Below are 24,364 nucleotides of genomic sequence, written 5' to 3'. Positions count from 1 at the left end.
TTTTAAAAAAAAGTTTTACAAATATGCTTATAGTTTTTTCTATTTGTAAAATAGAAAATAACATTACAGTCATTTAAATTGAAGATCTCTGCTTATTATTTGGTATATTACCTCTTGTTTTAGATGTGTTATTTAGGTATATATCTGCTTTTTTCTCTCCTGAGTCCACATCCTGGGTTTTTATTTTGCTTTACATTTTCTCATGGCTCTTTTATTTCACCATAGCTAAATTTGTCTCTATTTTTATCTGTCCTATTAGTTCTTTTTTTTTTTTGGGGGGGGGGGTGTACGCGGGCCTCTCACTGTTGTGGCCTCTCCTGTTGTGGAGCGCAGGCCCAGCGGCCCTGGCTCACGGGCCCAAGCCGCTCCGCGGCATGTGGGATCTTCTCGGACCGGATCACGAACCCGTGTACCCTGCATCGGCAGGCGGACTCTCAACCACTGCGCCACCAGGGAAGCCCTCCTATTAGTTCTTATTCCTTTACTCTGTTTCCTTACTTAGTCGATGACACTACCATTCTTCCAGTACCTCAGGCTAGAAATCTTATTCTTCTTTGTCTGTTCTGTTTGATCCCGAAAGACATCTCATTCCCAGATTGTTAATCCTGTATTGGTGACATTTTCCCATACCATTGCTCCTCACCCCTACCTCCACTGCCACTGATTTTATCACTGAGGGATAATTAAAATATTCATCTCACACTTCACACTATGCTTAGAAATATATTGCTCTCCTGCTTAATGGGCATTTATTGTTATCCTAGTATGAAAGGCCTTTTTTGATCTGCCCATGTCTACCTATTGTATGCAAACCTTATCTCCAGCTTTTCGCCATGTTCACCCTGTGTTCCAGCTCTGCTAACCTACTAGAAAGACACAGCAGCATGTCTTGTGCCTTCTCTTCAGTATACATATGGTCTGTTTGCCAGAAATAAGGTCGGGCCTATTTGTCAGCTGAATGAACGCCTATTCAGTTTCCAAAACAAAGTTCAAATGTCATTTTCTCTGTTGATCGTCAAATGCTTGTTCCTTTGTGTTCTCATAGCATCTTGTTTACTTATTGTTTGTTATAGTAGTTATCACATTACTTCTGTATCTTTAACTTAACTGTGAGACCCTAGAGGGTAGAACATGGTCTGTTTATCTTTCTGTTACTAACACTTAGCAGAGTACCTGGATGTAAAAAGTGTTAGAAATGAACAAGGAAATAAAAGTTAACACATACAAAATTTTGTACTGTTTATAATCACTTGAACTCACTAATTCAATGTTTTTAATAACTTAGTAAGAGCTAACCTAAACTTTGCATTTATGAAGAAAGGATTTGTCTATTAAGTCGAATAACTGAGATTGAGGAAGATGTTTACCCGTTTAAAAGAGCTGACATTTTTAAAGTACCTTTAGATGATTCAGAAGAATACTTTTTATGCAAATCGATTTATGGTAAGTACAAGACATTTTGATGATTATTTAAATCAGAAACCAAAGTAAGCTTTTATTAACATAACCGGAGCTTATGTTCTTGAAAGTAATAATGCTATATTTACTTAACTTATATTCTGTTGTTTCAGCGTTTACTTATTCTCTTTTCACTGCATATTCATTTGGATATTGATACCCATTTATTTGCCTTTTATCATTTCTTAGCTTGAATATAAGTATCATAGTAGAAATTTACTATAGTTCACAATTTTATATTCCATTTAGATACTTTAGTATATATTTAAAATTAATTTTGTGCTAATTTTTTTTGAACAAGAGTTATCAGTTTATAGATCTCAGTGGTTTATAATTTCTCAGATTTTCAAATAGGAAAATCTGTTGACTGAAGTAGAAAATGTAGGAACTGAGAAATTTAAGTTCTGCCCATAACTAAAAGGATGAAGACTAGGGAAGAAATCTTTTAACTTTAGTGAAATGAGTAGAAAGCCACAATCCCAATCCTCAGACTGCAAGAAGACCTGTAAACTTTAGAGCAAATTGAGGAAGTGTGCAAACATCTTAAACGTGGCACAGAGCTCTCCCAAAGTAGGTGGCATAGGGGCTATAGAGTGGCATGCTTGGTGAGGCTGCAAGAAAAGACACATGTACTTTTTATGCAGAAAACAGTGGGAAGACAGAGCAGAGTGGAGGAGACAGTGTACAGAGCTGTTGCCTTGGTATCAGTTGATTCAAAGTGGCTGAAGAGAAGTAAACACTGAATCACAGTGCAGACAATCAACAGCTTAACACTTTCCCCCTTTCTCTCTGCTTTAGCCTTACTGGCTTCATTACAGTTATCCAACCATGCTAAGCACGTTCTTCCATCCAGCCTTTGATTTTGCTTGTCCCTCAGCCTGGAAGATTCTTCCCCTAGAAATCCTTATGGATTACTCTCTCATTCATTCAAGTTTCTGTTCTGGTGTTAACTCCTTAGAAAAGCATTCCTTGACTGTGCAGACTCAAACAAGCAACCTGGGAATGTTCTGTTTTCAAAGCTTACTTAGTTTTTCTTCATAGCCATTACCATTAGACATATATTGGTTTATTTTTTTCCCTCCTTCACTAGAATCTGAGCTCCCAAGGGACACATACTTATTACTATGCCTATATTCCCCCTCTGTATTCTGAGGACCTAGAACACTGCCTGGAACATGGTGGTTGCTTAATAAATGAACACACAGGTCTTCCAGTAGGCAGCAGTATGTACCCTGTACAAACTGGGGAATCCCACACTGAGAGGCTTAAAGGACATCATCACCCAATAGCAATAATTGGTCCCTATTTTGATCCTGATTCATATAAAATAACTATAAAAAATGACATTTATAAAGTAATTGAACATTGAAACACTGGATACTTGATATTAAAGAATATATAGTAGCAGTATGAATCAGTCAGGATTTAGTTGCAGAGAACAGAATCCATTCTAGCCTGTTTAAGCAGAAAGATACTTATTACAGGGTATTCGTGGTTTATGAAGGGATAGAAAGGGCTGAAGAAACAGATTTTAGGCTCATGATTGACCTTTTATAAACATCTCCTAGTGCTATACCACAGAGCTGGGCCTTCAGGGGAGCTGCTACTTTCTCTATGGATCAGGATACAGTTGCAAGGGTTAGCAAACTATGGCCAACAGGCAAAATCTGGCTTCAACAATATATGTGTGTCCCTCCAGTTAAGAATGACTTTGCATTTTTAAATGGTTGAAAAAATCAAAAGAAGAATAATAGGGTTTAAAAAAAATTATTATTGAGGTATAATTGACATCCAACATTTTATTAGTTTTAGGTTACAGAATGATTAAGTATTTGTATATATTACCATTACAAAAAGTCTAGTTAACATCTATCACCATGCATAGTTTTATTTTTTTTCTTATGATGAGAACTTTAAAGATTTACATTCTTAGCAACTTTCAAATACATAATACAGTATTATTAACTATAGTTGCCATGTTGTACATTACATCCTCATGACTTAATCATTTTATAACTGGAAGTTTGTATCTTTTGACTCCGTTTACCCATTTGCCCATTCCCTCCCCCACCGGCCCACCTCTGGCAGCCACCAATCTGTTCTCTGTACCCATGAGCTTGGTTTTTTTTTTTTTTAGATTCCACATATAAGTGAGATCATATGGCATTTGTCTTTCTCTGTCTGACTTATTTCACTTAGCATATGCCCTTAAGGCCCACCCATGTTGTCACAAATGGCAAGATTTCCTTCTTTTTTTTTAATGGCTGAATAATATTTTATTGTGTATATATACACATTTTCTTCATCCTTCATTTGTCAGTGGACATTTTGGTTGTTTCCATATCTTGGTTGTTGTATATAATGCTGCAGTGAACATGGGGGTACATATATCTTTAGTTAGTGTTAGCTGGTGTTAGTGTTTAGTTAGTGTTAGCGTTTAGTTAGTGTTTTAATTTTCTTCAGATAAATACCCAGGAATGGAATTGCTGGATCATATGGTAGCTTTATTTTAAATTTTTTGAGGAACCTCCATACTGTTTCCATAGTGGCTATACCAACTTACATTCCCACCAACAGTACACAAGGGTTGAATGTTTTGTGGCACCTAAAAATTTTATGAAATTCAAATTTCAGTATCCATACATAAAGTTTTATTAGAACACAGCCATAGTTTTTAATTTACCTGTTGTCTATGGTTGCTTTCACACTACGATGGCAACAGAAAACACATGGCAAAATATTTATTATCTAGCCCTTAAGAAAAAAAGTTTGCTAACCCCTGCTCTAGAATACACACATTATTGTGGGCAGCCAAATGTATGTGTCACACCCTGCCTCTCAAGCAAACAGGAGGGTAATTACTACTGAAATCTCTGTAGCTTAAAAATGTAAATGTCATCCAGAGTCCTTCACTTCTGCCTTTCAGAATTTGGGCAAGTGGGTTTGATTGGCTGAACCTAAGTGGCAGCAAGAACCTATTTGCACATGAGTCTGTGGAAACCCTGCTCTTTGCTTTACAGCTTCTATAATGTAAACATTCTGCCTAATTCAGTTCTCAATGCCTTTACAGAAGTTATAACCTCTTGCTTCATTTCTTCAGTAAAAGACTAATAGACTTTATCCTCTTCTTTTTGGTTTAATATGGATTCATACTTAATGCAAAAGGCCTGTGATGTTCAACACTGTATAATTTATTACTTTCTTGGACAAAAAACTGTAGAAATTTTAGTATTGATATTATATACATTTATGTTTTATGAGGAACATATGCATAAGCTTCAAGCATAATATTTATATCAGAATAAAAATTTAGTCTTAGCAACCTCACAAGGAATAGACTTTGCCTTTAAAGTAGCAGAGTATGCTAAATCAGGTCAATCAGATAAGGATTCAGGGAAACATTTCCTATGAGAGTATTTTGGTGAAATAATATTTTTAATTTAGATCCTTAGTCATAATCTTGTAACTCTCTGAGGTTAAGTCTAAATATTTTCAACGGTAGGCTTTGGGAAAAAATTAAATAGAAAGGCAGAGTCAGAGCTTAAAGAGAAAAAGAAGAGACATAATGAAGTAAATAAAATATAAGCTTTTAAAGTGCTAGTGAGGCCTAAGCACAGTAGTGTGCTGATAAATGTTTAACAACCGGCTATTCAGGAAAAGACCCCAAGGAACCCCCATTTTTAGTGTTTGTTGATTTCTTTGATATAAATGTTATCCCCATGGCTAGTTTCAGGCTATTAAGGTTTGACAACTGGCTCTCTACAATTTCTGAAAATTTGGCCATCAGCTTTCACGAGCTAGTATGAGCTGGATCCACCACACCACTTAGCTTTGCCTAAGACCAAGGTAAGGAACAGTAGAGGCTGAAATAATTGACATTTACATTTATAGTGAATATGCAGGGAAAATATTCCATGAAACCTGAATTTCTCTTTACATCAAAAGCAATCATTTTATAAGGATAATATAAAAGTATATTATTTTATTCATAGAAGAATAAGATGAATAGTTTCTGTCGATGTTGGAGTAAATTTTTTCTAAGGTTATTATCTCATATTATTTTTCTTTAATGGAAAAAATTGCTCAGAACATGTTAAAGTACATACATAATACATTGTTATATTTAATGGCTGGTAATATATTTTTATTTGTAATTTTACTTCAATGAATTCTGCCAAGAAATTATTTCCTTACTGTTTCTGACTGTTGTTCTATATTTAGGGCTATGTGTTTGAGTGCATGGTGTGAGGATTGGGAAAGACTTGAACCAAAGAGAACAGGGGGGACTTTGCTAGTGGTCCAAGTGGTAAAGAATCCTTCCGCGATGTATGGGATGTGGGTTCCATCCCTGGTTGGGGAACTAAGATCCCACATGCCACAGGGCGACTAAGCCTGTTTACCACAACTGCTGAGCCCGCGCGCCTCCACTAGAGAGCCCGCATGCTGCAAACTACAGAGCCCACACGCTGTGGAGCCCAGACGCCACAACTACAGAGCCCATGCGACCTGGAACCTGTGCGGCACAACTAGAGAGAAACCCACGCTCCGCAACAGAGATTCTGTATGCCGGAACGAAGACGCGACGCAGCCAAAAAATAAATAAATAAATAAGTAAAATAAATATTTAAAAAAAGAGAGAGAACAGAAAATTCAAAGGAAAAGAAAATATAGTTAGGTGTATATAATATTCCCTTGATCTGTCAGATGTGTGTCGAGATACTAAGAACTCTCAGCCAAGATATTACTCATGAATCATATTTCCTGTTGCTAGTCTGGTTACACCCTTGGTGGGAGATACACAGAGTAAACATGGGTTTTGTGTGTTTTTTTTGTTAACTTCTTGGGGACAGAAATACTTGGGTTAATTTTGTCCAAATGTCTTTAGAGAAGAACAAATAGTACTATCATTGCTAGGAATAGTTAGAAAATAAAATCACAGTTGCTTTCCTAAATAAAATTATTTCATAAAGACAGAGAGACAGCTTCCAGTTAATAGGAAGAGCACTGGTCTTCAGGTTACCTGTCTTGAATTCAAATTTCACGTAATGCTAGTTATTGGATTTTTTGGCAAGTTGCTTTCACCTCTCTGAACTTCAGTTTCTTAATCTAATAAAGTCGGCATTGTACCACTTGTGGTAGGGTATAAATGAATACATTTCTGTAAAAATAACTAGCATTGTACTTGGGTATGGATCTTAACTCTGTATTTCCTAGACAAAAACTGACACAGAAGCAGGAAACAAGAGTTCCTTAGGAATTAACTCCAGCCCTGGCTGCTAATTGCTGATGCTGTCCCTGTAGACTCTTAAAATGATTCAAGGGCGGAACGGCTGGTGTTTTCCACTTGAAAAACTGATTACAAATCATGTATAGAAAAGTTTGTGCGTGAAGCGTTAACATACAGAAAACAAAGCTGCAAAAACCTGATTGTCTAGAATAGCCTGTGGATGGGCAGTGAAGTCTATTTGTTTTCTTCTGCTGTTAAAAATCTTCAAAAAATGTGCTTAATCTTCCCTGATACTCTTCCTCCCCACAGCCCGGCTACTCTGCAGATAGATTAGGTTTCCCTGCTGTGCTTTCTTTCTCCTAGTGTCTTATACTTCCATGGTATAACATGCAACACCTATATCACACCATGGACTCTAAGCTCCATGAAATCAGATATCCTAAAAGAGTTGTCATTTCATAACCAATGGTAAATGTTACATTTGCTAGTTGTTGGTATTCACCACTGTATCCCAAGGATCCACCTAGAGCAACAGTGGCTGACATTTTACGCTTTACTCTTGATTCAGAATATTATAGTGCAGAAGTCATCATCCTCAACCATAATTCCATAGAAAGAATGGCAGATTATGCCAAAGTTGTAATGACTCCAAAATACTAATTGAATATTGCTTTCTTTTATTAAAGCCATATCTAAGTTACTGAATACTACAGTACCATCTTGGTATTCCCAATGTGATTTCCTGTTGACGAAAACCATGGGTAGGCTTCTCTGAGGATTGGAAGAAGCTCAGATTTATTTTGTTTTTAAAAACTGCACAATTTATTTTGACATAATAAAGAACCCAGTTTTATTTCCCCTTTTTTTCTCCGATAGTGGAAATCTTTCTGGATCTGAGGGAAGTTGACTGATTTGGCTCTTCCCTCTCTGAGTCAGGTCCTGTTTCCTTATAGCTTATGATAGGTGGCAAGTTATCATCACTGGCCAACCAAGAGAGTTATTCCCTCCTCCCCAAGAGGATGGACGAGTCGATCCAGACTTTATTTTGTTTATACCATTCTAACAGTCACGAATGTTAAAACAAAACAAAACAAAACAAACAAAAACCAGGAAACTTTTAGCCAAATGTTCCTACAGATACCAGTTTTTTTCTTGTTGCTTATGGAGCAGATAAAATTTCCTTTAAGGATTTTTTTTTTTTTTTTTTTTGCGCTACGCTGGCCTCTCTCTGTTGTGGCCTCTCCCGTCGCGGAGCACAGGCTCCGGATGCGCAGGCCCAGCGGCCACGGCTCACGGGCCCAGCCGCTCCGCGGCATGTGGGATCCTCCCGGACCGGGGCACGAACCCGTGTCCCCTGCATCGGCAGGCGGGCTCTCAACCACTGCGCCGCCAGGGAAGCCCAAAGGAAATTTTTTAATGTCAGAGGAATAAAAAGGCTATATTGAGGAAATGGCTTTAGAAAAAAACCCTACTTGTATCTGATTTAAATATGGTTTCATTGAGAGTCATTCAAGAAATGAAAAAGTTGTTATTTAAGTAATTTTAGTTGTCTAATATAAATACATAGTTCTTATATAAAACAGTGATTTGTTGGGCTTAGTTTAACTAAATTCAAAAGTACTGGAAAGTAATTAATTATTTCCTTTAAAGAGCCGCACATTTAGTGAGGGACAGGCACAACCCTTCTGAAGCATTTGGTATTGTCTTTCATTCATATGTGTTCTTGAAAAATACTTGTTTTGTGTGTATGTATATCTAATATTCAAGAATTGGTATGTAATATATATTTCATCCTATTTCTTAGTTCCTTTCACTCATCATTATGTTTTTAAGATGCATTCATGTGAAATATATACTTTTAAATGAATATGAATGATTGTACATCAACCTGGTTTTACTTACTCAGTTTGTTAGTGATGGGCAGTGATATGGACCTCCAAATAGCCTACAAGTCCCCAGTCACCACAAATAACAGTTCAGTATACATACATTTACAAGTTCTCACCCTTAAGAATTTCTTTGGGATATATGCTGAGGAGCAGAATGCAATACTGAGTAATACACACTGCCCTTTAGATCCTCTGTCTGTTTTCCGTCAGTCATATATGTGGGTCCTGTCCACATCTCCAAGAACACAGGGCATTTTCCAGCTTTCTGCTTGTTGCTAATCTAGTAGGTATAAAGCGGCCTTTCCTTATTTTAGTCTGCATTTCTTTGATTACCAAGTAAATTAAAATATCTCTTGTTACGTTTGATAGCCTTCCATTTTGCTTGTTCATATCCTTTTAAATTGGGATTGCTATATTTTTCTTGTTGATTTGGGAATTCCTTGTAAATTCTAAGTTATAATCCCTTCAGTTTTAGACATTTCAAATATCTTCTCCCATTGTGTTCTCTCTCTTTTTGCTTGGTTCACAATGTTCTTTACTGAGCCAAAGTATTTAATTTTGATGTAATCACATTCATTTTATTTTTGCTTATGACATGCAGCTCTGAACTTATGCTTAAGAAATTTTTGCGTGATTCATAAAGATATCCTTATATATTTTCTTCTCTTAACTTTGTAGTTTTACCCACCTTTGTGTGTGGCTGTAGGTGTGAGTCTAATATATTTTATTCTAAGAGTTTGTCACTTTCCCAATACCATCTACATAACAATCACACCCTTTTCCTGTGACCTTTATCATGTATTAGGTTCCCAATACATATGAGGATCTGTTTCTGAGCTCTCTCATCTGTACTTTGGTTTGTTTGTTCTTATGTCAGTCAGCCACTGGTTTTATTACCATGGTTTGGTAGAGGACTCTTTGAAATTTAAAATTATATGATTTAATTTTCAAGCTTCATGAAGTTTCAGCAAGTTTCACTGTTACCTCTTATCTTCCTTAAAGACATTTATGTTATGTTTAACAATCTAACTAGTAACTGTTATGATCCTTGAAACATATGTATTGGAAATTCTTGATCAATTTCTTTAAATATTATTGTATTCCAATTCAAAATCCACTTAAAAAATATAATTAAATATAATTGTTTCATGGGTCTCTTTTTTTCTCATTTTGTTTAAAGTGTTAAATTTTGCTTTTTAGGAACAATCGATTTGAAATTAAATGAGTTGTTATCTGAAGTTCAAGAGTATATTAAATGGTATAAAAAATTTTTAATCATTCAAAAATTAAAAATAAGTGAAATTTTTTTAAAACCTGGATATATAATAGCAAGTTTCATTGTAGGAATAGTTACTTTGAAAAACAGGTCCAAATATTTCAAGTAATCAAAGTTGGTGTAGCTCTCAGTACTTTTGAATGAATTAATATATGTTCTACTAGGAACATAAATGTATGCATAAACGAAAATGTCTTGGGATGACTCACTTTTGACCACAGGATAACTTTCCTGAATGTAATTTCAAAAAGAAAAATAAATATGAAAAATAATCTATCTTTTCTTGAATCTCAAGTCTTTGCCTGCTGCTGTTCCCTACCTAGTAAATTTTGCTTAAAACCAATTGTAATTTTTAGAATGTTGTATGTGCTTTGTAGGTGGAAGGCGGTTAGAAACATGAAACTCTGTACCCTTTATTTATTGAAAATTTTATTTCTTATAGCTTATATTTTCTGTTTAAGCAACTCTTCTGTTTAGGCTTTTGGATTCAAAAGCCCAGACATTTGAGATAAGATAACTAGGTGATGTATTTAATTTTAACCTCCGGTGCTAAACCTGCTAGCAGATATCAAAACTAGGAGATTTTAGTTGTAAGGTCTTTACCCTTGTCCCTCAGCTCTAGTTGAGATGTTAATTGTGAAATATAAAAGGAGCAGAATGAGAAGAATAGCTAATGTGCTTGATCCTTCAGTCCTGAAAGAAAAATCAGGGCTTTTTTAAATTGTTCCCCCAAATAATGAGAGTTTGGCTTTATTATAGAATGTTTAAAATAAATAAACAAACCTAGGAAATAGCCATCTCCCCAGTGTCAGGGGGTCAGTTCATTCAAGGTAGTATTTTATGTATTTTATTACATGGCATTCCTTCTAAGAGGAAGAGAGACTACTATAAGAAAAATATGGTAAACTGGGTTGTACTATGCAGGATTATTCACTTTAATAACTTACTTCCCAAGAATAACAGACAGTATATTTTAAATATTATTGTTAATATTTCAGATGGATTTATAAAATCTATTAAATAACAAACTGATAAGAATAGCATTTTTCCTCTCATTCTTCCCCAAAGGCATTTTTTAAAATAGGCTACATGTGAACAACAGTGAAATGATATAATTGGGACATGGCTATTTGTGGTAATCATTCTTATGTTTTGCTCCGGTGGAAGAATAGAGAAACATAGCTTTCTTATTCTTTTCTCCCCTCCTTTCTTTTCAGCCTCTTCAGTCTTCAACCCCCATCCTTCAACCCCTTTAGTGAGAATGCACCTGTACCCCTTAGCCATGAGACATTTTTGTGTTTCATTTGTAGAAGATCTAATGCCAAAATTATAAGGAAGCAATAACACTGATTAGCAAAGGGTTATATCTGGTAACACATAATTTTTTTGTCCTTAAGATTTATATCAGTACCACCTTTGATATTTTAAAGTATGTTCTTTAAAGATTCCATAAGTTTCCTAATTGTTTTCATTCATATACCTCTATTAAGTGAATAAAGAGTATTTAAAATAATTATGATAGAGGAGTTTCTGGAAAAGTTAACAAATAAGGTGTCAGTAGGAAGATTTCCTGCCTCACTCCATCCATCCAACTATTCACCCAGCCATCCATAATACATTTATTAATTATCTAAAGTGTTTCAGGTACTGTGGCAAATACCAAAAAGTTGATTATAAAAAACACACATCACTGACCTCACACTAGGTTCATTTTCAAGGAATGATGGAAAAGCTTTCTGTTCACTGGAAATACCCTCCATAAATCCTAGGATGTTTTTACTGTACCTGGGGTAGGTTGAGAAATACCCTTATACGGGGTCAGACTAGGTTATTGGCTGTTGACTGTTAGCATAACCCTTGTGGAGAGGCTTGATGTGGATATTAAGTGCATGTTTTTCTAGGGGATGAGAATGAGTATTTGTGGATTTGGGGTGCATCAGACATACAGGGTAAATGAACAAACATCCGTACAACAAGGAACAAAGAGCAGACAGAAAATTGTGTATTGATTTCCATTTCCTTTATTTACTGATGAGGTTATGCAGCCTTTGGTATATTTGTGGTCATTCATTTTCCTTTTTTTGTGAAATGCTTGTCTTTTGTCCATTATTGTATTGGATGGTTTGCCTTTCTCTCATTGATTTGTAGCTGTTCTTTACATATTTTGGATCTAATGCTTTTTTGTTATTTATAGGTGTTGCAAATATTTCATTCCCAATTTGTGGCTTGTGTTTTCTGTTAATTTTTCATGTACAGAAGTTTTTAGTTTTGATAAGGTTGTGTGTGTGTGGTTCTTTTTTTTAAGACATTCTTCCTCACCCTGAGATTATAAAGATATTTTCCAACATTTTCTTCTAAATATTTTAAAAGTTTTGCTTTTCAAATTAATGTCTTAATTGCTTTGGTGGCAAGGACATGGTGAATATAAGCTACTGAAAGCAGAGCTACGTGGCTGGAGCAGAGAGAGATTCAGGTGGGATGGGGAGTGCCTTGATAAATATTTCTTTGAATCAGTGATCAAGTTGCTACTGCAGAGTTAGGTTTAAATTGTTTTGGAATTAAATAAGGTCCTGAACTATTCATGATAGATTGCCAGGCAGTAAAAAAATCTGAGTAGGCCATTTCCAGAAGAGGAAAGACCATGTGGGAAAAGCAACAAGGGTTTGAAATTGCATGGCCTGTTCAGGGAACAGAACTTAGGTGATGTGGTGTGAGCCGAAGCTGAGAGGAGGGATATTGCAGAAGATGGAGCTTCAAAATTAGATGGACAACAGATTTTGAGGAGCCTTTTATACCTTGCAAAGGGTTTTGACTCTACCTCATTGTAGGCGATTGTGTCTTTTTTCTTTTTTAATAAATTTATTTATTTATTTTTGGCTGCGTTGGGTCTTCGTTGCTGTGCGCGGGCTTTCTCTAGTTGCGGCGAGCGGAGGCTACTCTTCCTTGTGGTGCGCGGGCTTCTCACCGTGGTGGCTTCTCTTGCTGCGGAGCATGGGCTCTAGGCATGCGGGCTTCAGTAGTTGTGGCGCACGGGCATAGTACTTGCGGCTCGCGGGCTCTAGAGCGCAGGCTCAGTAGTTGTGGAGCACGGGCTTAGTTGCTCCGTGGCATGTGGAATCTTCCCGGACCAGGGCTCAAACCCGTGTCCCCTGCATTGGCAGGCGGATTCTTAATGACTGCGCCACCAGGGAAGCCCCCGATTGTGTCATTTTTAAGGAAAGTTATATACTGATCTGTTTGGAATTTTAGAAAAAGTACAGCCACTCCATGGAGGTGGTTAAAAACTGGAGTTGGTACTCCCACAGCAACTTGCATATAGTAAGCAGACACTTAAGAAATTTCAACAATGGCATTGCTCAGAAACTATTTAGAATTTTTTCCCCATAATCAGCTTCAGAGTCTGCAATGCATTCTTTTGAATATTAGTGGTGAATTTTCAGTCTTTTTGAAAGGATTTGATATTTAGTAATCTGCAGAAGTTACTTGGGGGAAGTTTGGAAACTAAGGCAAATGAGCAAGCTGGGTAATTCCACTTTTGGTAAAACATGATACATGATGACACTAAGTTTTAGATATAGCTTATAAAATGCCTTGAAAGCAATCTTTAAAGAGGAATTTTTAAAAGTATTTTGAACCATGTCAGCATCATTTTGTGAATATAACCTAGATATAGGTTAACTAATGGGTGGGGCAAAATTTATCTGAATGTATAAATGTTGATGTTTTTATAAAAATAAAAGTATAGGAACTCACAGTTTTAAACCCTCATTACCATTATTATTTTTGTTGATATCATTATTTTATTACTTTTTTCTTTCATTTGTGAGGTTTTACTAATATAATTCTGCATAATCTTTTGCATTTGTCATTTTCCTTTCATTGCTTTCAGACCGCAGCATATATTCCAGCTCATTCCGTGATGATTTGTTATCAATACTGGGGAGCTGACCTCTTCTTTTTGATATTCCTTTGTTGTTGATGCACCAATTCCCTGTGGAGGATTCCACTTATTGCCTTTTGTTTTGTCATCCTCTGCTTACCAACCAACCCTAACTATTAATAGTGATTTTTTTTTTCTGCTTCTGCCCCTGCATTCACATTCATAGTTCTTACTTTCCAAATTTATACCAGTTTTCCCTGAATACTTTTATTCCTATGGAGTACTTAACACCTCCCAATAAAAATAGTCATATGGTAATGGTTTATTACTTTTTCAAGTAATAAGACTGAATTTAAACAAACCATAAAGAAGTAGTCATCTAAGCCTTCTTTGTTTTAAAATAAACAGATAAGGAATTTAGAGAAAATTCTTTCTCTTTGGCCTGTTTTAAATTAACCTTAACTTATTTTTGGCTTGAGCTGCCTCTAATTCATTCATTGTCTAAACTTTTATTGATCACTTTTTACTCATTTGTTAATCATGTATTGCTTGTATCTTTTTTGCCAGGCACTGTGTTAGACACTGAGGGAAGAAGTTGCATAGGACATGATCTTTGCCTTCCATAATCTTATTTGTCTAGTGTTGGAAAAAGATAAACAAAATAACAGTTACATAACAAGGTGAGAAATGCTATAATAAAAATATGCCCAGGATTGTATGGGAAAAGAAGGGAGCAACTTTATTAAACTGAGAGATTAGGGAATGCTTTCTAGAAGAGGGGACAGTTGAGCTGAGATTTGCAGGATGATTAGTAATTAGCTAAATGTAGAATTGCAGGGGGAAGGCCTACCACTCCCACCCCAGGAAGGGTATATGAAGGCACAGAACTGTGAAGGCACATCAGGGAGACGTGCAGGAGACAAAGCGTGGGTGGAATAAAGAGGAGGGTTAGATCCAGGGGCCAGGTAATGAAGAGCCTTGAAAGTTGTACTTTCCCTTAAAGCTATGGGAATTGTTGCTACATTCATTTGTTCATTTCTACTCTGTACTAAATCCTCAGCTAGTTGTTAAGCATTTGGAGAGCATAGCCTGCTTTTAGGGAATTCGTAATTTAATGAGAGATACTGATAATTAAGCAGAAAGAAATGATCTTTATTTAAGCAACTTGGTAACTTTTCAACTAAGAACAAATGGTTGTCAATGTACTTTTTTCCTGGAGATGTTTAAGAACTTCGACGTTTATGAACTGTGAAGACTTTCTATACGACGAAAACTAGGACATAACTTTTTAAAATTTTTATGTGTAATATGTAATTTTTTGTGAGGAATAGTAAAAGTAGCACATCCGGAATTCAGAATGTGTGTACATAAAATATGATGCTACCATATAGTAGGTGTATGACCATATGTAAGCCTTTTAACATTTATTTACCCACCACCTACTATGAACTAGGGATACAAAGTTAAATAAGATTTGATTCCCACCACTGAAGACATGATAAATTAGTGGGAGTAAATAACCACTAATTGGTATATGTTTGTTACAGTAGAATAGCAGTAAGAATAGCTGTCGCTTACTGAGCACCAGTGCCAGACATTACCCTAAAGCGTTTTCTGTGTAGTACCGCATTTGGTGAATTACACTACACCGCCACTCTGGCCTAGGTTCTGATAGTTACTCTCTTCTTACACTTGAGGAATCTGATACACAAGGATGGTGACTGACCTGCTGAAGTTACGCAGCTGGTAAATGGTGCAGCTAGGATTTGAATCCAGGCAATTAGTTGCAAAGCCTCTGTAACCACTATACTATACTGTCTCTCTTAATGAATATTTTATGCCAGACTATTAAAGTACCATGGTAGGATAAAACAACAAATTCTGCCTGGAGGTTTGGGAAAGACTTCTCTGAGAAGGCGGACTGAGAGCTTAGCTGCTAGGAAAAGTGGAAGAGGGGCCTTCCTTGGCAGAGAGAACACCATACACAAACACACAGAGGGCTAAAGAAACCAACAAGGCTGGGAGATACTTTCAGTGGAGCAGAATTTAGAGCAAAGAAGGTGGCTTAGTGAGAGAGGGGCTAGAAATATAAATGGGGCCAGAATGTCTAAGAATTTAGATATTAGATTAAGATGCTTCAGTTTATTCTTAGGCAATAGAGAATCAGCAGAGGTTTTCAATCAGAGAAATGGTATATCTGCTTTGTTTTTCAGAAGAAAACTGAGGAGCTGTAGGGAAGATGCACTCAAGACAGGGGCACCGGTCATATGGTAGTGAGACTGAGACTAATTTTATCCATCGTTTCAAAGAACCAGGCTTTGGTTTTTTTGATTTTCTCTGTTTTGCTCGTTTTCAATTTAATTGATTTGTTGCCCTCATTTATTTCTTTTCTTTTGCTTCCTTTAAGCTTAAATCGCTCATATTTTTCTAGTTTCCTAAGGTGGAAGGTTAGGCTATTTTTTATATCTTTTGTAGTATATGTTTTTAGTGCTACAAATTTTCCTCTAAGAACAGCTTTCACTGCATTTTATGCATTTTGATAAGTTATATTTTTATGCAGTTTAAAATGTTTAAAAATTTCTTTTGACACTTCTTTGTCTCATGTTATTTAGATGCATGTTGTTTAATTTCCAAATATTTGGGGGGTTTCCAGCTGTCTTTTGTTACTGATTTTCTGTTCAATTCCACTGTAATCTGATAGCATATTTGGTATGATTTCTATTCTTTTGAATTTGTTAAGGTGTGTTTACAGCTCAGTATGTGATCTGTCTTTTTTTAAATTTTTTTTTGGCTGCGTTGGGTCTTCATTGCTGTGCTCAGGCTTTCTCTAGTTGCGGCGAGTGGGGGTTACTCTTCATTGCGGTGCGTGGGCTTCTCATTGCGGTGGGTGGCATCTCTTGTCGCGGAGCACGGGCTTAAGGCATGCGGGCTTCAGTAGTTGTGGCTCATGGGCTCTAGAGCGCAGGCTCCGTAGTTGTGGCACACGGGCTTAGTTGCTCCACTGCATGTGGGATCTTCCCGGACCAGGGGTGGAACCCGTGTACCCTGCATTGGCAGGCAGAATCTTAACCACCATGCCACCAGGGAAGTCCCTGTGATCTGTCTTGGTGAATGTTCCATGTGAGTTTGAGAAGAATGTGAGTTCTGCTGTTGTTGGATGGAGTGTTCTGAAAATATCAACTATAGTTCTGGTTGGTTGATAGTACTGTTCAGTAAACTGTATTGATTTCCTGCACACTTGATCTATCAGTTATTGTATGAGGGCTGTTGAAGTCCCCAACTCCAAAGTGGATTTGTTTTTTTCTTCCTTCAGTTCTATCAGTGCTTGCCACATGTGGGATTTTCATGTTAGGCTTATACATGTTAAGGATTGTTAAGTCTTCTTAGAGAATTGACCCTTTTGTCAGTATGTAATACCTCTAACTATCCCCGATAGTTTTCCTTGTTGTAAAGACTGTTGTCTAAAATTAATATAGTTACTCCAGCTTTCTTTTGACTGGAGTTAGCATGGTTTACCTTTCTCCATCTCTTTACTTTCAGTCTATCTGATTAAAGCGGCTTTCTTATAGACACTATATAGTTGAGATGTGTTTTTTAATTCACTCTGACCTTCTGTCTTTTAATTGGTGCATTTAGTCCAGTCACATTTAAAGTGAGTTTTGATATAGTTGGATTAATATCTGTCTTGTTTAAAACTTTCGTATTTGTTGCATTTTTTATTTGGTTCTTCCTACTCCCCTTCTGTCTTCTCTGGTTTTAACTGAGCATTTTACATGTTTTCCTTTTATCTCCTCTCTCTGTGTATCAATTAAACTTTTTTAAAAAAAATTTAGTGGTTGCCCTAGAGTGAACATTTTTTTTTACTAATATTCATCTACCTTCAAATAACACTTTATTACTGAGGTATGGTATGGGTATCTTATAAAAGTATTCCCAGTTCCTTATGACATTGCTGTTATTCATCTTACTAATTCAGAAACTTTAAGCACCCAATGCATTATCACTATTATTACTTTAAAAACAATCTTTTAGATCAGTTAAGGATAATAAAACAATTTTATTTTACCTTCATTTATTCCTTCTCTGACACCCTTCTCTTTATTATGTAGATAGAGACATACCCTGGAGATATTCCAGACCACCTCAATAAAGCAAGTCCCACCAATTTTTTGGTTCCCCAATGCATATAATATTTATGTTTACACTATACTGTAGTATATTGAGTGTGCAATAACATTCTGTCTAAAAAAGTATACATACCTTAATTTACTTTTACTCCTAAAAGAGTAAAATAATCTTTTACTCCTAAAAGACCATCATCTAACAACACAGGGTTGCCACAAACCTTCAATTGGTAAAAACAAAACAAAACAAAACAAAGAAAAAACAAACCTCAATTTGTGAAGCGTAATAAAACACAGTATGCCTGTACAATTTTCTGACCTATATCATTTTTTTCTCCCCAAACAGCTATTAATATTTCTGGTATGGCATGTCACCTCACAATACTTTCACATTTTTTGAGTGTCTGAGAAATTCTTTATTCTTTCTTCACCTTTTTTTTTTTTTTTAAGATTTATGTATTATTTATTTATTTATTTTAGGCTGCATCAAGTCTTAGTTGTGGCACGTGAGATCTTTGTTGAGGCATGCGGGATCTTTCGTTGGGGCACACAGCCTTCTCTCTAGTTGTGGCACGCAGGCTCCAGGGCATGTGGGCTCACTAATTGAGGTGCGTGGGCTCACTAGTTGAGGTGCGTGAGCTCAATAGTTGTGGCGTGTGGGCTGAGGTTGCCCCGTGGCACGTGGGATCCCAGTTCCCCGACAAGGGATCGAACCCGCGTCCCCTGCATTGTAAGGCAGATTTTTTTTACCACTGGACCACCAGGGAGGTCCCTGATAATTTCATTGGATATAGAATTCTAGGCTGGCGGATTTTTCTTCCAACATTTTAAATATTCAATATTTCCTTTCATTCTTTTCTTGCTTGAACGTTTTGGATGAGAAGTCCACTATAATATTCGTCCTTGTCCTTTTATAGGTAAGGTTTTCCTCCTCTTCCCACCCCCTCACCCCAGTCCCTTTCAAGAGTCTCTCCTTATCTTTGACCTTCTATAGTTTGAATATGATATGCTTAAATGTACTCTTTTAGGTATTTAATCTTGATATTTTCTGAGCTTTCTGTATCGGTGGTTTGGTGTCTGTCATTAATTTTGCAAAGTACTTAGACATTATTACTTCAAATATGCCACTCCTCCCTTTTCTCTTCTTCTGGAAGCTGATTTATCTTCAGGCTCACTGATTCTTTCCTTGGCCATATCGTCTACTACTGAGCTCATCAAAGCATTCTTCATAATTGTTACAGTGCTTTTGATTTCTTGCATTTCCTTTTGATTCTTTCTTAGAGCACAGTTGGTGGTTGTAAAGTGTGGAAGAGGGGAACTGTTTTATAATCCTGTGATTAAATCTCATTGTTTTAGTGGGCCTGTAACTCTTGGGCTGTGACCTTCACAAGTATTTCTCCAGGGCTGTTTCCTCCCTCAGCCCCCGTAGGTGAGACTGGAAGGTTGGTGGGGAGGGGGGGAGGAAGAGGTGGGGTGGGAGAGATGCCCTTCCCTCAGGTGAGACAAGGCTAAGATAGTCTTTTACTCTGGAAAGTCAGCCTTTGTTATAGAGTATCCTCTGGGAACATTTCAAAGTGATTGTGCTTCCCTTCCCTCTTGCCAGAGCCAGGAGGAGGGGATCTTTCCCACATCTCTGTGAGAAAGAATCTGGTGGGGTTCCTAGAAGTGCAACCCAGGAAAGTTGTGGTGAGAGCCTGAAGGCTGTGGCCCCCAGGAGTTTCTCCCTCTCATGCTAGCCTACTGTTAATAGATAAACATATTTCATCTGTGAATTTCTGGATTTGCTTGTCTCTCCAGATTTCAGGGATTAGTTTGCCCTGCAACCTCAGTTCCCTGAGGGTTCCAGAAAAATCCTTGGTTTCCAGTTTATTCAGCTGTTTCTTGTGTAAGTACAGGAATGATGACTTCTAATCTCCTTACATTTTGGTGCTGAAATCCTGATTTTTAAAAATTTAACTTCTTTTTTCCTCCTAACTTTTAAGAATTGTACTATTCCATAATACAGGTGTACCATGAGTTGCCTATTCATCTATTAAAGGACTAGGCTATTTCTGATTTTTTGTTATTGTAAACAATTATAATAACATATAATGCAGTAAACTGTCTTGTACTGTGAGTATTGCTCTAGGACAGCTTCCTGGAAGAGGTATCACTAGATGAAAGAGTAGGTATGTTGATACTATGAGATTGCCCTTAAAAAGGCTGCTAATTCAACAAGGTGTGTACATTTCAATTTTTTCTATTCTTACTATGTATATATTTTGTAAGTCCCATCAGTTTTTTGCCAAATTGAGCAAATAGTTGTACTTGTTTTTATTTGTATTTCTCTGATTATTAGAGATTTTTAAGTGCCTTTTTATATGTGCATTGTGTTGCATTTCATGTGTATAGTATTTTTACGGGGGATAGTCTATTTCTATTAAATTTTTATTTTGTTATCGTGTTGTTGATTTTAAGAGTTCCATGGATAATCTCGTTATTAATGCTTTGTTATAAGGTTGCTATTATTTTTGTGTTTTTTTTGCTTGTCTTTTAACTTTGTGGTATTTTTAGCTATAAATCTGTCTTTTTTTCCTTTTAAGAAGAATTTACCCTAAATTATAAGTGTTTCCTTTTATATTTGCTTCCAGTGTTTTACTGTTTGTTTACATTTAGATCTTTAATCCATTTGGAATTATTTTTATTTATGAAAATAATAATTTTAGAAAAATCAAACTTTATGTTGTAAGAGGTCTGCAGAATTGTAGAATTTTCTCCACAGTATCCAGCAACCCAAAATTAGACGTGGAGAAATTGTGTGGTTGAATTCATCCAGGCATGGGTACTAGTTGGAAATATGTATAGGCAGGAGTACAGGAGAACTGAAGGTACAGTTGTTAATGTATTGAAGAGACTGAACATCATCTGAGGAGTAGAACTGGGAAAAGTTAAGAGGAATAAGCGATTCCAGTGAAGACCACAGATTTAGGAAGTGGGAAAGGCAGGTGGATTGAAAGTTAAGATCTCACAGTAAGATTTCAAAACTTGAAATTTCAGAAATAGAGAAATTCCTAGTGCTGTAAGGTCTAGCCTGAAAGTTCTAGGCCTACTTATATGCACTTCACTCCTGAGGTTAGTCTCCCTGCTGTGTGCCATCCATCCACTGAGGATACTGATACATTCACAGAGCTGAATGACTTGAGCTAGAGGTTAGTGGAGATACAGGTATAATGCAAAATGTGTCAGTAGAAAGCAGTCACAACTTAACAGAAGCATCATGCTACAAAAATTCTTTTACAGGTCTTTCATACAAAATTTTGAACACATTTTCTTATAAAGATACACTTTCAGAGAATGCTGGAGAATTTCTGGTCAGCCTACAAAAGTTTATCCCATAATATAATTTAATTGTACTATTTTAATCATATCAAATAACTGTCATGTAACTATTGGGGTAAATGTGCCTTTGGGGCTCCCAGAACAGCAGCAAGGGCCCTAGAAGGAGGGGTTTGAGAAAGGTGTCAGAGAGATGTCAGTAGTGGCTACCCATGATTGGAAATCATATCTAAATGAAGTGTCCTTAAATGGAAGCAATATCCTTTCATCTGTGAGAAGAGAAAATTAAGCACAATGGAAAAGATGTTTTGAGAAATTGTCCAGTTCAGTATATGTGTAGGATGATGAGTTCACCGATGGGGTCAGAAGGGTGAAGGATGTTGGGAATAGGTCTTAAGTAATTGTATTTTGCCATAGAAATGAGATGGCTGATCTTGTCATGTCTCATAGGTGGGGCTAAAATCTGATATGACTGTTCTTGAAAGGCAAAAACAATGTTTCAGCAGGTAGAAATTTTAAATTCTAATTCAGGACTGTATTAGTAGTTCTTTTTCAATGTATGGGTTAGATTGCTGGGTTATATACACAGTTTTTTGGGAGCCTCTCAGAGTTCTGCTTTCATTCTTCAAAAGTGTAAGAAGGGCTTCCCTGGTGGCGCAGTGGTTGAGAGTACGCCTGCCGATGCAGGGGACACGGGTTCGTGCCCCGGTCCGGGAGTGCCCCGGTCTGGGAAGATCCCACATGCCGTGGAGCGGCTGGGCCCGTGAGCCATGGCCACTGAGCCTGCGCGTCCGCAGCCTGTGCTCCGCAACGGGAGAGGCCACAACAGTGAGAGGCCCGTGTACCGCAAAAAAAAAAAAAAAAAGTGTAAGAAGTTTTGCCTTTGCTCTTCACAATGTAAGAAAATAAATAGGATCTTTTCCCCCAGAAAGTTTAAGAAAAAATTAAAAACCTGAGGAATTATATATAATTATTTGATGAAACTATAAGATTTTCCCTGAGTCCTGTGAGCTATTTATTTCTTCTCGTGGAATTAAGGAGTTACTTAGAAAAGCTATTTTAAGTTTTTAGCTGAGCTACTCAAAGGCCATTAGTTACTTGGCAAATATATGTTTACAAATTTAGGCTATTTACTTGTTCTATAATTTAAATAATGGCAGACTGTTTAAAGGACTTAAACAGTTTTTCAGGCATTTCCAGAGGATTTTTAAGCTTTAACACAAGAGATTAGAATAAGAACTACTGTCTGGGCTCATTGCAATAATTATCTCATTGCTATTTAAATAACCCCCTGTTGGCAGTACAAACACTTTTCTCTTGTGAAACAAAATAGAGTTTGCATTAGAAAACTAGTTCTTATGCACAATAATCTTTGTAAATATTTTGAAAATCCCTGATAACATTACCCCCCAAAATAATCCTTCTATGATTTGTCCTCAGTATTATTAAATTTTGCCTATCTCTTCTGTATTGCTTTAGAAACCTCTTATTGAGTATCTAAGAAATAAATTTTCCCTTAATTTTTTATTTATCACTTTGTAAGTCTCTAAAACATAGTACTGTAAGAGCCCACACTCTTTCCTTTGCCTTACTTGCTTAAATAACGAAAAATGTAAACGAAAAGAAATTAAATGTTTCATGATCAAGCTGAAGGAAGAAGTATAAAAACTGTTGAACATAATTAATGTGTTTGGCACTTTATATAAATGATGTTATTTTATGTATGCATTACAAAAAGCCTATGAGGAAAGATTTTACGGGTGAGAAAAACCCAAGATTCAAGGGAATTAAGAGACTTTCACCTGAAGTTACCTATCTTATATGGACGTGTTGGTACAGAGTTCACCAAGAAGTACCCATTCTTTTCTGCTCTTTCACTGCTGAAGGGTACTTTAAACATGATAGTTCTTGGTCTGAATTATACTTTAAGTTACAGACATTGAAGTGCAGACAAAGCAATGAGTCAGCAATCTGATATGCTTAAGTGTTTCTTGGTAAATTAGGAGAAAAGGAGGAATCTGAATTTTTTCCCCATTACTGAGATTATCTGAGTAATCGAGAAATACCAGTAAATCCATTTAGCTGATTGATATATTGGGTTGGCCAAAAAGTTCGTTCAGGTTTTTCCATACCGTCTTACGGAAAAACCCAAACAAACTTTTTGGCGAACCCAATATATCCCTTTGTATCCGACAAATATAAAATAATGGTGGTACGATAGCTTGATTTACATCTAGCGAATGTCTTTGTGTGATTATGTGTGTGTGTTTACTGATAATTGATTAGTGTATCTTCAGAAAAGTCAAACATTTCTTTTGCATTCTAACTGCAACTTGATGCTAGCTAAATAAATATTCTAGAGTCACAGTTGCCAAAAATTTTGTAATTTAAAATAGGCACATGAATATAAGTAAGCAGGAAGGGCTGAACCAGTAGGTGGGAGTCCTGGATTCTCATTCAGTTCTTTTTCATTGTGAGATTTTGAGCAAATTGTTCTTGTCTTGAGGCCTCACAAAAAGGTAGAATTAATCCCCTCCTCAGTCCCCTTGCTTAAGTTGGAATGAGGACCAAAGGGAATGGTCTGAAAGTGCTTTGACTCTCTATAAATAAGGATTGATGCTTGGCTTTTTAATGACCTAGACCCCTTTGAAAGCTGGAGATCTATTTAAAATGTTTTTTGAAGTGTTAGGGGATCATGAATCCTGTAAATCCTATCCACAAGCTTTAGATTATGAACTGAAGCTATGGGTTAAGGAAAAAGAGCAGATCTATGTATAATCTGAAGTGTTAGCTAATTTATGCAAGTTTTATAGTTAACTTCAAATTTTATATTTGTCCTGGGGGTTTCCAGGACGAAAAATACCAGCATATAGTAGGCTCTTTGAATGTATTTGTTGAAATCTTTATAATGTATACTTGGGGAACTTAACACGTTTTTCCGAGAATGAAATATGTTGAACAAGTTTGAACCGGACTGACTTTCACTTGTCATTTTGTAGTTCAGAGGGTCTCCTCGGCCCTGTGCCTGTGGTCTGAGCACTCTTCCCCACTACTGGACACCTTAGCAGTATTGAGTGCTCTTTGCACAGAGGTCCCTTGGTGCAGACCAGCCTTTGGCAGGGTGTTTTCCTGCTTCTCACCTGTGATGAGTCGCAGGTGGCCTCCTGTTGCAGTCAAGCTAGAATGCATAAACAT

General features: G+C 36.6%; 1 protein-coding gene across 7 annotated transcripts in view; it reads left to right on the top strand.

Annotated features, from left to right (window-relative positions):
* WDFY3 (WD repeat and FYVE domain containing 3) overlaps positions 1 to 24,364 on the top strand; it is a 264,009-nt gene that overhangs the window by 61,187 nt on the left and 178,458 nt on the right. Inside the window, exon 3 of one of the 7 annotated variants that reach the window (XM_067736490.1) lies at positions 19,652 to 19,739. The exons of the other annotated variants lie outside the window; for them this stretch is intronic. The gene's annotated coding sequence lies outside the window, so the exon portion shown is untranslated. The remainder of the gene's footprint in view (positions 1 to 19,651; positions 19,740 to 24,364) is intronic. 7 annotated transcript variants of the gene reach the window in all.

The sequence above is a fragment of the Pseudorca crassidens genome, chromosome 4, assembly GCF_039906515.1.
Source record: "Pseudorca crassidens isolate mPseCra1 chromosome 4, mPseCra1.hap1, whole genome shotgun sequence".
NCBI classification, from domain to species: domain Eukaryota; kingdom Metazoa; phylum Chordata; class Mammalia; order Artiodactyla; family Delphinidae; genus Pseudorca; species Pseudorca crassidens.
Note: the sequence above shows the minus strand (reverse complement) of the source record. Positions and strands in the feature narration are given on the sequence as shown.